Source organism: Dermacentor andersoni, chromosome 7, assembly GCF_023375885.2.
Source record: "Dermacentor andersoni chromosome 7, qqDerAnde1_hic_scaffold, whole genome shotgun sequence".
Classification (NCBI taxonomy): Eukaryota; Metazoa; Arthropoda; class Arachnida; order Ixodida; family Ixodidae; genus Dermacentor; species Dermacentor andersoni.
Window position 1 is genome coordinate 99,374,066 of NC_092820.1, and position 14,939 is coordinate 99,389,004.

The following is a 14,939-nucleotide window of genomic DNA, read 5'->3' on the forward strand; positions in this document are numbered from 1 at the left end:
GCTACGGGCCCGAACTCTACACCCAGCTGCCCGGCCACAACGCCGACGCCGTCTACTCGCGCCACCAAGCCGCCTGCTTTTCCTCGCCTAGCCAGAGCTGGCGCACTCCGGTCGCCCGGTCGGTCAGCTTACACCGCGACGTATGGTGAGACCGGCGCCACTCCTTTCGCCAGCTTGTCGCCGCGTCGAGACTGTGACGCGTCCCTGCCCTCGTGGCATGCCCGGACTCGCGCACTCGTTAACCTCATGAGAGCCCTATGTGTGTTCCTTGCCGCAATGTCTGCTTGAGTGTTTATTTTAGGCATGCTTTTTATTTTCTCCTATTTAGTTTATGCCTCTTTTTAGTTTGATTAAATGTCTTTGTGTGTGTGTCGAAACCAACGGCTTTGTCCTCAATTGGGTTCTCGGAGGCTGCACCTAAGAGAACCGTTAAATCATTTGAGTACACGAACCTTTGTCCCCATATTAGGGTCATCACAACCCTGATGGACTCCATTTACGAGTGGCTCCAGAACAATAACGATGAACTGAAGAAGCTAAATGATAAGATAGCAAGCCACATAGGTGACGAGGCGTTCGAGACGATTTAGGCTACCGTGATTTAATATCAGGACAATGCGACCCGCATCTTAGCCGAGCTCCAGAGCAAATGCCGCCAGCATTGCGAAGCCGATTCCTGGTCATCGCCTATTGAGGTTTGTGACATGCTGGCGGTAATGCTACATTCTGAAAGGCCAGGTGCCATAGTGCCGATGCTGGCAAATGATGCCTTCGCCGGTAATCTGTGCAACTGGAACGAGTTCTGGGAGCGCTTCGACCAGATCGTCAACCGGAAACCAAATCTTACAGCTACCGAAAAACTTACCTTCCTAAGGTTATTTTTGAATGAAGACGTGGCGGCAGCTATAGCGGGGCTGCCTACCAGCGAAGCGTGTTACGTGGATGCGTTCGACGTGCTGAAAAGACGTTTTGGCGACAAGCGATTGGAGCAGGAGCACTTCTAAAAACTTCGAAGGCTACTCCTGTGCGTTCGACTAATGAAGCGACAAAACTGCGGAAGTTGTACGACCAGGTGCTCATTAATACGGGTGGAACGGAGGCGCGCGGCGTTACCAGAACTTCGTTCTTCTCCGTGCTACATGATGGGTATTACCACTTGACGTCGTCGCAGCACATCACAAATCTTGCGCTACACAAGCTGCAAGTTCCTCCAATGAAAACGTTCAGCCAATGCCTCCTTTACTAGATGCCAGCCGCGTTGTCCGTAAACTCGGTTCCTGGCCCTCTCTCTTTTCTTTCCTCCGCCAAAACGCAACGAGCGCCGCTTGTGGCGGACGTCTGCAAACTAGATCACGTGCTGCGGCCTCTGAGATTACCATGGCGTCTGTTGCCATCTCGGAGGCCCGCGATAACGCTCGCTAACAGACGCCCGCGCATATAAAGCGCCGGCGGAGCATTCAGCCGCCGCTGCCACATCCGCCGGAAGTTGAAAAGGCAACGAGTGCCGCCTCACGGAATTTATGCTGAACTAACCTCAACTGAGGGAACCGCCGCCGCAATGGGAAAGCGAGCAACGCGGCTGGCATCTAGTAAAGGAGGCATTGGTTCAGCATGCCACGGAACTGGAGCGTCGGCTTCAGTTCGTCCCTATTGAACTAGAAATCCAAGAGTGATTTGGGGAGCAAAAACAATACGACGAAGAGGAACATCCTAGAGAGAATAAGAGTCGTCGCTTTCATAGTGCGATCTTGACGTCACCAGTGCTTCATAAGCAAGCTTCGCAAAAATCCTCTAGCTACGAGCAGCAGTTTCTGCAACTCAACGCAGCATTTGACAGAGTCCTGTCGTACAGACCTACTTCTGTCAGAGAAGAATAAACTTCTCTCCGCCGACATGCGGTGCATCCGATAAATCACTAGAGGACACCGTGCAAGGAATCGAAGACGGAGAATTGCACGCTCCGGCTACAGAGGTCATCATGCATCTAGTATTTGCGATCCAATATAAAATAACAGGAAAGGTCCGTGAACACGTGAACTGCAGCAGTACAACGGTATGTGCAGCAACAACTAGGTGCCACGAAAGGGTTGGCACTCTAACGTCCGGGCTCTCCGCAAGAATAAATCTCCGCAAATCTTCACACATTACCGGAAGCCTACGGATAGCCAGCAGTATTTAGACAACAACAGTCATCACCCGGGAAACTGCAAGCAAGCAATTTTGTCGGACATGCGAAACGAATAAGAAGAATCTGCAGCGAAGACCACGATTATATCCACCACCTAAATGACCTCCAAACAAATGTAGCAGAAGGAAACTATCCACAAGTTGCTCTCGACAGAGCTTATGACGTCGCGTCAGTGGCGAGACAGTTAGAATTGGCTAACAAACAGCCTACACGAGAATATGACAGACCGCCCGCCTTTATAACAAAATATCGTAATGCACTCCGAAACGTAAGCAACATCCTACGAAAATACCACCCGATATTATCAGGTAACGAGCTTCTGTTCCAAGGTTTACGTATCGCCACAACGGAAACTTTAAAGACATGTTAGTGCACGCAAAAGTCTGGCAACATCACTGCCCCGTAATTAAATCATGTTGTCGCGACCGGTGCAAAACCTGCAGGCACCTTTAAAGTGACATTAAAAGCACTGCAAATAGCTATACCTACGAAGTCAAAACTTGCTTTTTTTGTACATGTTCGTAAGTTCTTTATATACTTGAATGCTCCTTGCGTGTTCTGTCGCGCCATTTATTAAAGATTTCAGAGACGTGATCGCCCATGACCACCAGCGAAGCAATAGAAGCGTGCTGTGCACTCGACCGTTGACATGCCAGCTGACACACGGCCGTCTCACCGACGTTGTGCACAGTAGTCCTTTATTCTCCATTCTACATCCTCGCCGCTAACACGCCTTCGGTCGTTGCCGCATCAACCCGGTTTACTCCCTCTCCCCTTTAGAAGAACCCTGCCTGTGTATACTGTGCCGAGGAAAGCACTTGTTGCCTTGAAAAAAGAGAGTGCACTTGTGGAAACGTAGGCTCCCGCTTTTACCTTGTTCTCATTTTGCTCATGCTCATCATACTGTAACGTCATGAAACATAATGTTACTGATTCGCATATACATGTAGTCTTTGGTCAGAGGTAAACCATGTTAACTAGACACACAAGCCCTTCTTTACAGTGCGCTTAAATTAAAAAAAAGTACCACGTGACTACCGGCTAACCTGCGGCGTTTTTAGTGCTCTCAAATGTAAGTTAAACAAATTAGCAAAGGCTGCTCCGCGCAAAGAGATCAATTGAACAGGCTGTCGGTGACAGCCTGTTCAAGAGGCGTACAGTTTTAAGAAAAATTATTCAATGCTAAAGCGACTGCCACGTACAATGTGATATGGGACCGGGACCGGAAGCAGCATTTGACGCAGCGCAGGCATTTCCTTTTTTTTTTTCGGACAAAAAAAATCTAGACTTAACTGGAGGTGGACAGGATGGATAGCCGCCTCACTCATCTTCTAGAAGGTAAAACGACACTGTTGAACAGATGGAAAGGGCAGAAACTCAACCGAAGGTTTCGAAACAAGATTGCGGAGCTCAACAAAAATATAGAAGATCACTGCCAAACCTTGAGCAGACAACTGTGGGAAGAGGCCTGCAATTCCGTGGATGGCCAGATGAGAGTTGGAGCTAAATGTAACATACTCAAGCGTCTGCTCGTTGATACCAATACCAAGTCAAACCAAAGAGAAGTGATAGTGAAGGTTCTACACCAGGCATCACAATCAGAGGCATTGCAGACCGTACTCGACAGACTCGCTCGCAAGTATCTGCCACTGGGTAACTCGAGTGACGAAGACTATCCCCCCTACAAGGGCTCATCTTGCCCCGAGATAGATAACCCCTTCCAGGCATGCGAAGTAAGGGAAGCTCTCCAGAATCTAAATGGTAGGTCGGCCCCTGGTCCTGATGGCATCCCCAACCGCGCCCTCAGAAACCTGGACGACTGCTCTATAAACGGTTGACAGAGGATATTAATGGAATATGGGAACGAGGGGTTGTCCCGGAGTCCTGGAAAATGGCCTCGGTAATCCTCATTCTAAATCCTGGATGGCCCACGAGTCGCTAAAACCTCAGACCCATTTGCCTCCCGTCCTGCGTGGGGAAAGTAGCGGAACATGTCATACACAATCGAATTTCTATGCACATCGAGAAACAAGGATTGTTTCCGTACAACATGATCGGCTTGCGTCCGGTCCTGTCAACGCAAGACGTGATGAAGCTCATCAAGTGCCGAATCATTGAAAACACCACAAGAGTTATAAGAGGCATCCTACGCTTAGACCTGGAGAAGGCCTTTGACAATGTATGCCATGCTCACATTCTGAACTCCATCTCGAAGCTCAATTTAGGAGACGCCTTCCACAGATACGTAAGCTCCTTCCAACGGGATCGCAAGGCCACGCTCAAAATCGGTGACCTCAAGTCCGACAATTTCAGTTTGGGCCCCAGAGGCACGCAACAAGGTGCAGTAGTCTCACCACTGCTTTTTAACATCACCATAAAGAAACTATCGCAAAGGCTCTCCAACATAGAAGGGATCAATCATGTGCTCTACGCTGATGACATCCCAATCTGGTGCACCGCAGGATACTGAAGGAGCTATTGAATTAGGCTTACAGGAGGCAGTAGATCAAACAGAGATGTACCTGGAAAATACGGGACTTGGATACTCCACGAGCAAGTCTGAGCTCCTCCTCTACAGGCCAGTCAGGAGAGGTCCCAAACCTAGAGGCTGGAAACCGTTGTCTGAAATAAACATCAAACTGCACATTAAAAGCAGCTGTACCATCCCCAGAGTAGACACCATTCGGGTCCGTGGCATGTTCATCGAATCCAATGGCAGTAACAATACGACGCTCCACAAGCTCGCAGCCAAGGCTGAGAACATGATCAGACTCATCAACAGAGTCTCGAATAGGCGAGGAGGCTTAAAGGAAGACAACCTCCTCAGGTTGTTCCACGCTTTCCTCATGAGTCATATAGATTATGTGGCAACCATACAAAACAAGTACGACTCCAAGAAAAAACGATTAAACACGCTCGTCAAAAAAAGTATAAAAAATACTAGGTATTCCGTTAAGGGAGAGCACGGACCTCCTTATGCAACTAGGAGCGCACAACACATTGGACGAGATAATCGAGACCCAGGAGTCAGCCGAACTATCCCGTTTATCCTGTACCCCGGCCGGAAAGAAGATCCTCGCGGTTCTTGGGAACAACCCTATCCTCATGGAAGAGCGGAAATATGAAATTTCAGAAGATCAAAGTAACAGCATACGAGTTGCACTGTTTCTCCGTAATGTTCATCCTCAACACAACGTAGGCAGACGCAGGGAAAGAGCCCTCGCCCTCCTCAAGCGTACCAAGGACGATCCCTACTCGGCATGTTTTGTCGATGCAGCCCAATTTGGACAATCGTCTAACTTCGCCATTGCCCTCGTTGATCACAATGGACAGATAGTAAATGCGGCTTCCCTGAAGTGCTCAACACCAACCAGAGCGGAGCAGGTCGCAGTTGCTATAGCACTCCTAGACAACAGATTCCATTGCATCGCTCTCTTTCACACCAAAATGTTACCAGTACCTACTATTGATAATTGGCATGGTCACAAAGTCTATCATACCTTTTCAGGTGCTGAATGCTACCATACACAACATTGTTCAGTGTACGCGGCAATTCTGTCGGCATAGCTTACCAGTAGATATTTTCGGCCAGAATGTGTGTACGTTTGTCAGCATACTTTGGAATGGCCTCCTGAGGGAATTGCGAATAAAAAACGATATACCGACCCTCACCACGCAGCTGGCTTAATTCTAGAGTGCCATAAAGGTGCAGTTAGAAATGCCTCTGTGCTTACTGTACAAACCACATGGAGTGGGACCATCACATCCCCAAATCTACTTTTGTACTCCGCACCTGTGAAGTCACATCAAAAAAAGCTATACACCGGCCGTCCTGCGTTATTATCGAGAGTTGCACATGCTATGAGAATTACCTGCTACTGAAGACGACGTTGAACCACCTGCCATAACTTACCGGACATTTTTCGAGGCTCTTTGCCAGTGCCTTTTCGAGGCCTCGAAATTTGCTCCTAAAGGGCAAAGCGCCCCTCAGGCGAAGCAACAATCACATTACGAGCGCCACAGGAGGTCAGGTATCCTTTCATCCAGAAGACCTTAATGTATTTGCCCGCCATAGTTGAGGTATTTCAGCCGCCGGTGTCCCATCTTACCCTGAACTAAGACATTCCGGTTCTTCCTGAATTGCTAAGAATGCCGGAGTAGATTAATTCTGTGGAATTCTGGCTAACGAACTCAATGGCAGGGTGCTGTCGAGGAATAGCCCATGCTAACAATACGACAATAATATACCCAGAAAGACATGCATCATCTTTGTTGTACAATAGAGTGACATATTCTAGACCAGTTTTGTGTATCGCATATCGGCTCGAAAAGAAATGAAGCGAACAATGCTATCAAGCGCCATTCTACTGTTACATACCCTGAAACAATATTGGACATATGTTGTCACTTTTCAAGGTGACCAGAGAAGATGTATGTGCAATATAGAACAGCGAAAGAGTAGATCTCACGAGCACTTAAATTATTAAGCGTAAGAACGGAGAATGCTGCACAAGGTGATATTACTAGCCATATTTGTAATGTTAAGCCCGGACCTTTGGCTGCCAGTACGCATTTCCACAGTTGTCCACATGCATTCCTTGAGCATAAAAGAGGTCAGTTATTCGTTATTTTCATTGTGATAATAGCGAGGCCGTTATCGCTTGTCCAATAAGTGGCACTTTCTTATCATTAGTAGGGCAACATATTGCTTCAGCCTACAGAACGGCAATTTGACGAACCTTTGCTTCAGCCTGTTTTGCATAGTTTAGGCATTTTAGTAAATTTTGAATTATGCGGCCAATTTATTATAATGTTTCGCGGCACGCTACGGGCATGACCACATCTGAAAGCCTGCAGGTTACCTTTTTTTCGGACTTCACCGGACGCTGGCGTTCACCAGTTTTCGCTCGCTGAGCGTCGAAAGTGTAACCGACAGAGATTTCAAAGAACCCACAAAAAATACGTATAAATATAAGCCATTGATCCTCACAGATTATGCAAACCAACAATCAGTTCTCTGATGTAGGAAATCTGATTATTGCAGTGGTAAGCTAAAGCATCTAGCGTGTCGCATCAATGCATGCCGCTTTTCCAGATTCTATAAACTCCGGAAGCATAATTTCGCGTTGCAATAGTGTGGCAAGTGCGTGGTTTCAACAGGCATGCTTAAATTGTTAGTGCTAGTCCATATTATATGTTCCCTAAACAGTTAAAAACGGCAATGTAGTATCAAATCTGTTGTTCGCATGACCGTTTTCTTTACAATCGGTGGCCTCATTATACTAAGCCACCACAGAAACGCTGACGTAATGAGAGTCCCTTTGAACTATGAGGCCACTTACCTTCTTGGATTTAAAAACCTGCAGGAACAAATAGAAACAGAAAATGAGAGTCACAACTGTCAACTAAAATGTTGCCGTCATGACGCAACCTTAGCAACACAAAATCTACCCCCTCGTGCCTTAGAAAGCGCAGTGCCAATCACGTGCACCCTCGAAAGATTGTGTTTCAAGCGCCACGGTTCGTTACGCAGGATGAATGCACTTAAGAAGCATACCTCAAGTAGCTTTTTGTGTACTGCAGCTCCAAACTTCTTGACTCATCACGAGCAGTACCACTGTACATCCCCTTATAGACTACCTATCATTTCAGATCCTGTGTGAAAACGCCTGTGATGAATATCTAGGTTCACCCACAACTGCACCTTTTAGGTAGAAAAAATAAAAGCTGGTTGCTTAAATCAAGTGCACAATGAGTTACCTGCCACGAAAGCTCCATCTAGCCCACGGGATGGAATCTTTCACTGTTTTCAGATCTGCTACATTGATATAACGTGCAGGATAATATAAAGCTGGGCGGGACAGAAACATGAAGGTAGCTCGAACATATGAGACGAACAACAACAGGTTCATAGCAAGCGTTAAGTGAAAGTATTTATTTAGGAAGCAATGAAAATGAGAGATATTTGTACAGGAAGCACAAAGGACAAGATAAAACGCGAGCACGAGGGAATGAGCTCTAACGTACATGTAACAAGCGTGTTGTAGCGTGATATCTTGATACTTCAACTGTACCTACATATGTACTGTACATGCGGAAATCCACTCCAGCTATGCCACTTTTTCATGGTAAATCACCGCCGTTATCCAAGCATCCAAAGAGGCTAAAGTAGCTGAAGAGAACTATCGTCTTAAAATTTTGGGAAGAGCTTTTATTGAAGAGAGAGCAGGAGAGGTTGGCTGGAGAACGTGTCTCGAGCCAGCTGCTCCTTACTGGGGTAAGTGGAAGTCGAAGATACATGGAGAGAGAGACGTAGATGGCACGTGACTTTGATATAGTACCACGAGCTGCTATTCACACAGCTTGTCCAATAAGCAGAAGCACAGTTTAGATGATTTACACGTAGGTGTAATCTCTTCCATAAAAACTTGATTGCCAAACACATTTTGCACAGTTTTCATTCCAGGCAGTTCCTAGAGACGAGCTTCTAATCCATGCTCACGTAAAATGTTCAGGAGTGATATTATGGCGCGTTGGGCGTAATCAACTCGTCTCCACGTGCCCAACCTTTTTTTTAATGCGGAAAGGGCTGGAAGTTCAAACGGTGGGCACTAAAGTTTATTGTCCTTAGCTCGGCGCATATTGAGGGCATACGCAAAGCATACGATCTATTGTCTCCAAAGTGTGACAGACGCAACAGTCATAGTCCCTTTTCCGTCCAATCTTTTTAAGGTATCGGCTAGCGTACGCAACACCCCGTCGTAACTGATGTAGTAGTTTGATAATCCCCAGGAATGGGTAAGCGCTATTATGGCAGAAATGGTACAGAAGCCTTAAATATTGTCACGGCTCACTTGAGACAAGAGCGGAGAGCGGTATTGAATCGAGAGAAATAGAACAAGCCCTCAGTCAGGCTTCTTCTTCTCTATCACCTCGCTTGCATACTCGAGGTCGTCGTCTTCGTCGGCAGCGTAGTTGGGGTCGACATTTGCACCCCTCCAGAAGGAGCATCGTTCCGATGCTCGGTGGGTTGCTTCCGGTGTGCAGCCAAGTGAAGAGTGTCCATATCATTCAGAAAAATAAGGTTTCATGCACACCACGTGCACAGCCTCAAGCAGATCTTGACGGTGCCTCGAGCAGGCTGTTAGGAACGACGTCATTGTTGACGTCGCTAAGGCATCGTAGAACCTTGTATGGTCCTAAGTATCGGCGTAGAAGTTCCTACGCGAGGCCTCGGCGGCCTACTGGAGCCAAAACCCAGACACTCTGGCCAGGCTGGTAGACGACACATGAATGGTATTGATTGTAACGTCTGGCATCAAGGTATTGCTGGCTAGTTATGCGAACGCGCGCGAGCTGTCTTGCGTCTTCGGCGCGCGCTGTAAAATATGCGGCGTCAGTCTCGGAACCGCTGGAAATATGAGGAAGCATAGCATTCAGCATTGTAGTCACTTCTCGGCCGTGCAGGAGACTGAATGAGGTCATTCTTGTTGTTTCTTGCCGAGCCGTATTGTAGGCAAATGTTACCTAGGGTAATATTTGGTCCCAGTTTTTGTGTTCCACATCGACATACATGCACAGCATGTCTGCGAGAGTCTTGTTGAGGCGCTGTGCAAGTCCATTGCCTTGCGGGTGATGTACTGTCATCCTTCTGTGTGCCGTGCCACTGAGCGTGAGTACAGTTCGCAGAAGTTCAGCCGTGAACGCATTTGCCCTGTCGGTTATGATGACCGCTGGAGCACTGTGCCTTAGGACGACGTTTTCGATGAAGAACTGTGTGGCCTCGGCTGCTGTGCTGCACGGAAGTGCCTTGGTTTCCGCATATCGCGTGAGGTGATCTGTCGCAAGTATGAACCACTTATTTCCGGCAGCAGATATTTTGAATGGGCCCAGAAGGTCCATCACAACTTGTATAAACGGCGTTTCCGGCACTGGAAGGGGATGTAATAGACCGGCAGGTTTCGTAGGTGGCACTTTTCATCGCGGACAGTCAAGACACGTTCGAACGTAGTGCTTCACCTGTGCTGCGAGCCGTCGCCAGTAGTACTCTTTGGTCAGTGCGAATGTTCTCGTGTAGCCTAGGTGGCCCGAGGTAGCTTCATCGTGACAGGCCGGCAAGATTTCATTGCGGAGAATTTTAGGGACGACTAGTAGATATCTCTTTCCTGTTGAAGAGAAGCTCCTCCAAAAAAGAACACTGTTGCGTAAGATGATGACAGGTGCCTTGAGAACAATCCGGGCTTGTTTGGGGTGCGGCCGTCTCAGAAATCAATTACTGAAGCGAGCTCCTGGTCCTCTTGATGTTGTTGAGAGATGGTGGCCGCATCAACTCCTAAAAAGCCTGCGGATTCGTCATCATCTTCGCCGGACGACTCAATTTGGAACGGCAGTCAGCGTCTAAGTGCTGCCTTTCCCGGTTTATGGACCACTGTCATGTCGTACTCTTGAAGCCGTACGCTCCAGCGTGCCAAATGTGCAGACGAATCTTTCATGTTGGTCAACCAACAGAGAGAATGATGGTCAATTATGACTTGAAATGAGCGTTTTTAGATGTACGGGCGGAACTTGGTAACTTCTCATATTACAACCAAGGATTCCTTCTCTGTGGTGTAGTAGTTCAACTCGGCACGTGACAGTGTGCTACTTGCATAAGCGATGACTCTCCCAGTGCTGTCTTGCGCTGAACAAGAATGGCGCCTAGACCCACGTTGCTGGCATCGGTGTCGATCATTGTCAGCGCATCCACGTCCACGTGGGCAAGAACAGGCGGAGTTTGTAGACGGCGCTGCAACTCGTTCAATGCCGCCTCCTGCTCCATGCTCCAGACAAACGTGACATCGTCTCTGGTTAGGCAGCTGAGAGGTGAGGCGATGCGTGCAAAAGCCGAAATAAATCGCCCGTAATATCCGCATAGGCCCAGGAAGTGTCTGACTGCCTTCTTCTCCATAGGCCTTGAAAACTTTGCGACGGCTGCGATTTTCTCAGGATCAGGTCTGACACCTGCGTGACTTACAACGTGGCCCAAAAACTGTAGTTCTTTATAGCCAAAGTGGCACTTTCAGGTTTTAAGCTATGCCTAGCGGACAATATGGCTTAAAAAGCTGACCGTAGCCGTCTGAGATGTTCACAAAATGTGGCAGAATAAACGATCACATCGTCTAGGTACACTAAGCAAGTCTTCCACTTAAGGTCTTAGAAAACAGTACCCATTAGCCTTTCGAACGGAGCTGGGGCGGATCACAAACCAAAAGGGAGAACTTTGACTTGACAGAGCCCATCAGGCGTCACGAAATCAGTCTCGCTCATAGACTTCTTTTTGCCAGTATCCATTTTTAAATCCATCGATGATAAATAACGTGCATGCCGTAACCTGTTAAGGAAATCGTCGATACGTGGTAAGGGATAGACATCTTTTTTTTGTAATCCGATTGAGATTGCAATAATCGGTTCAAAACCACAGGCTACCATCCTTCTTCTTAACGAGTACCACGGGCGATGCCGAAGGGCTTTTTGACGGCTGGATGACATAATCTTCTAGCATTTTCTTGACTTGCTGCTGCATTGCTTCACGCTCTTTCTAAGCCACGCAATAAGGAGGCTGTCGGATGGGTATTGCTGTTTCCTCCGTAATGATGCGATATTTCGTTACTGGTGTTTGACGCACTCGGGACTGTGTAGAGAAACAGTACTTAACGTGGTCAAGCAGTTCCCTGAGACTTTGTTTCTGTTGCGGCGCTAAACTTGTGTCAATGTCGACGACGGTTGCGTGTGCCATGGTATCGGTCATTGATTCCTCTTTACAGCAAAGCATTCTTGAACGTGCTTCATTTTGTAAAAGTATGCTGCAGCAGTACCTTTACTGATGTGCTTGCGTTCATTGGTAAAATTTGTCAGTAGTAGCTCTATGCGGCCACCGATTATGCTGACGATACTCCGAGTGATGCCAACGCCTTGATGGAACGGAAGTGCATTTATTGTGCGGCTACACCATCTTTGTTAAACTGTTCTCCGCAACTGACGGAGACAAGACTGCATAATATTGGTGGTATGCAGACGTCGTTGTCGACCACACGTAACGATGTACGTTGGTGCTTTTCGTCGTGGCTCGTGCCTGTACTAGAAAAGGTTATCTCACCGTTTCGTATGTTAACCATGGTGCCGTACTCCCGAAATAAATCCATTCCAAGGATGAGTGATCTGCAGCCCACTTTTAAAATCATAAAAGGGCCGACAAAAGCTGTATTTCCTATGTGGAGTCTTGCGCTACATTTTCCTGTAGGTGTCATTATCTGGCCCCTGGCATTTCGAATATAAGGGCCTGTCCATTCATTTTGACTTTCTTAAGCCGGTCTGCCAAATGCTCATTCATTATCGAAAAGTATGCGCCAGTATCGACTAAAGCTGTCACGTCGTGCCCATCAATTGTTTGGAGAAGATGGGCATTCACACATTCTTCGGCGTTCCGTTTCTCCGGGTTGTTCTGCTCGTTTCTCAGCAACAATGGGGGGTTTTCTTTGGTTCAATAACTTGCAACCTTTCCCCGGAGGTTGCTGATTTCAGTTTCCCCGCCGTGGGCTTGGAAAGCGGCCTCTCACCACGTCGGCGAAACTGCGAGGTTCAGCGAAGAATAACCTAACGCAGACGGCGAGCGCGACCAGAGATTAGCTGAGCTGCCTTGTTCTCAGTGACACTGTCGTCAAAGCGTGGATGTCTCCCTGAAAACTGCCGCAGAATATCAGGTGACATTCCCTGGAGGTCACCCTGGCGATGAGGGCAAAAGCGATAAATGTGATCTGGTTCGCCACAGCGAAAACACAATGGTCGGCGATGAGCAGTGCGCCATAGGTCGGTCCTGCGAAGCTATGGTCACCTAAAATACTCCCTCTGTATCCAGGCAGCAATAGATGGCTGCTGGTGGTACTGCTGTACTGGCATGGCAGAAAGCTGGCGACGGACAGCGTCTGCGTAGCTGTATGCGCCTGGTTAGAAGTGCGGCTCGGAACTCGGTTCAGAGAGTGGCTCAGGAGATGCAACTGCTTGCCGGATTTCTTGGCAGACAACTTCAGCGGTCATAGCAACACTAAACTCCTTCGGTGTCGCTTCGAAATCTCCTAGCGCACAATGTCTCTTATCAGCTGACGCAACGAGGTCTCGTCAGCACTGTCAGTACTTCGGCTCCTGCAGGCGCAACGTCAGTCAGGCGTTCGTATTGCCGTAAATGCTCCTGGAGCGCCCGCTGGATTCCTGTGGCTTCCTTAATGAATTCTACCACTGTTGTCGGAGGGTTACGCACGAGACCAGCGAAGAGCTGTTTTTTGACGCCACGCGTGAGATGGCTAGCTTCTTGGAATCAGGCATGTTGGAAACCGCGTGGCGGAACAAACAAGACATTTCCTCGGCAAACAAGGAAACACTTTCGTTGAGCTTGTGAATGCGCAACTCGAGAAGGCGTTGTGCATTGTCTCGGCGATCAGTGTTTCTGAAGGTATCAAGCAGGCGACAGCAAAATTCGTCCCACCTTGTCAAACGTGCCTCGCGGTTTTGGAACCACGTCCTTGCGCTACCCTTCAAGAGCGAAGTACACATTGGAAAGCTTCTGGTCCGTACGTCACTGATTGACCTTAGCTACACGTTCGTACTGGTCCAGCCAGTCTTCAGCCTCTTCATACGTGTCACCGTGGAAGTTTGTGGGGAAAATTATGGGGTTTTACGTGCCGAAACCACTTTTTGATTATGAGGCACGCCGTAGTGGAGGACTCCGGAAATTTCGACCACCTGGGGTTCTTTAACGTGCACCTAAATCTAAGTACACGGGTGTTTTCGCATTTCGCCCTCATCGAAATGCGGCCGCCGTGGCCGGGATTTGATCCCGCGACGTCGTGCTCAGCAGCCCAACGCCATAGCCACTGAGCAACCGAGGCGGGCAAGCTTCTGGGGACTAGATCGTTTTGAACAGTTACCTGTTTTGGACTTGCATGCGCCATTTCCTGAGTCGGTGACGTCGCTCACAAAGTTCCTTGCAAGAGACCGAATTACGGGCACAAACCTTGCAGGCGGCGGCTTACGCGGGGCACAAGTGTCTCGACGCGTGGATGATGTCTTGAACGGCTGGATGCAGGGCTACTCGCAAGGGTCGTCCCTACCGTTGGGCGATGATACGATACCCAGCACGTCCACCAGTGTCACGGCTCACTTAAGACAAGAGCGGAGAGCAGTATTTAATCAAGGCAATTAGAACAAGCGCTCAGTTCAGGCTTCTTCTCTTGCACCTCGCTTGCACACTCAAGGTTGTCATCTTCGTCGTCAGCGTGGTTGGGCCCAAATAGCGTCACGGCAATATGTTTGCATATGCGTCAGACATCTCTCTGTCACAGACCACTCGACACTATATTTTTCTCAGTAGATTTTGAACTTTGCTTTTGTCAATGTAAAAGCGCTGCGCCCCTGTTTCACAGCTGGTATTCCAATGAACTGGTTTTGCATTTAGGCATAGATTGTAAACGCGATAGTGTGCAAATTGTAATAAACGTAGCATGACACTAAAGATGTGGCCAGTGCATTGTATAAACATCAATAGTATACACTTTAACTGAATGGAGATTAACACAATTGTTTGCATTACTTTAGTTGAATAGCAGTTTTAGCAGTTTCAACAAAGCTTCACAAAGATTCCAATTTTTGTGCTCATTCTGTCTGATTCATTTAAAACCTATATTTTAATATGTCTGTGAATTGCAAACGCTAGTGGCAG

At 47.9% G+C, this 14,939-nt stretch overlaps 1 protein-coding gene across 4 annotated transcripts in view; it reads left to right on the forward strand.

Moving 5' to 3' along the window:
• The window catches only part of LOC126534072 (uncharacterized), a 178,228-nt gene that overhangs the window by 155,313 nt on the left and 7,976 nt on the right, over positions 1-14,939 (forward strand). The window lies entirely within an intron of this gene.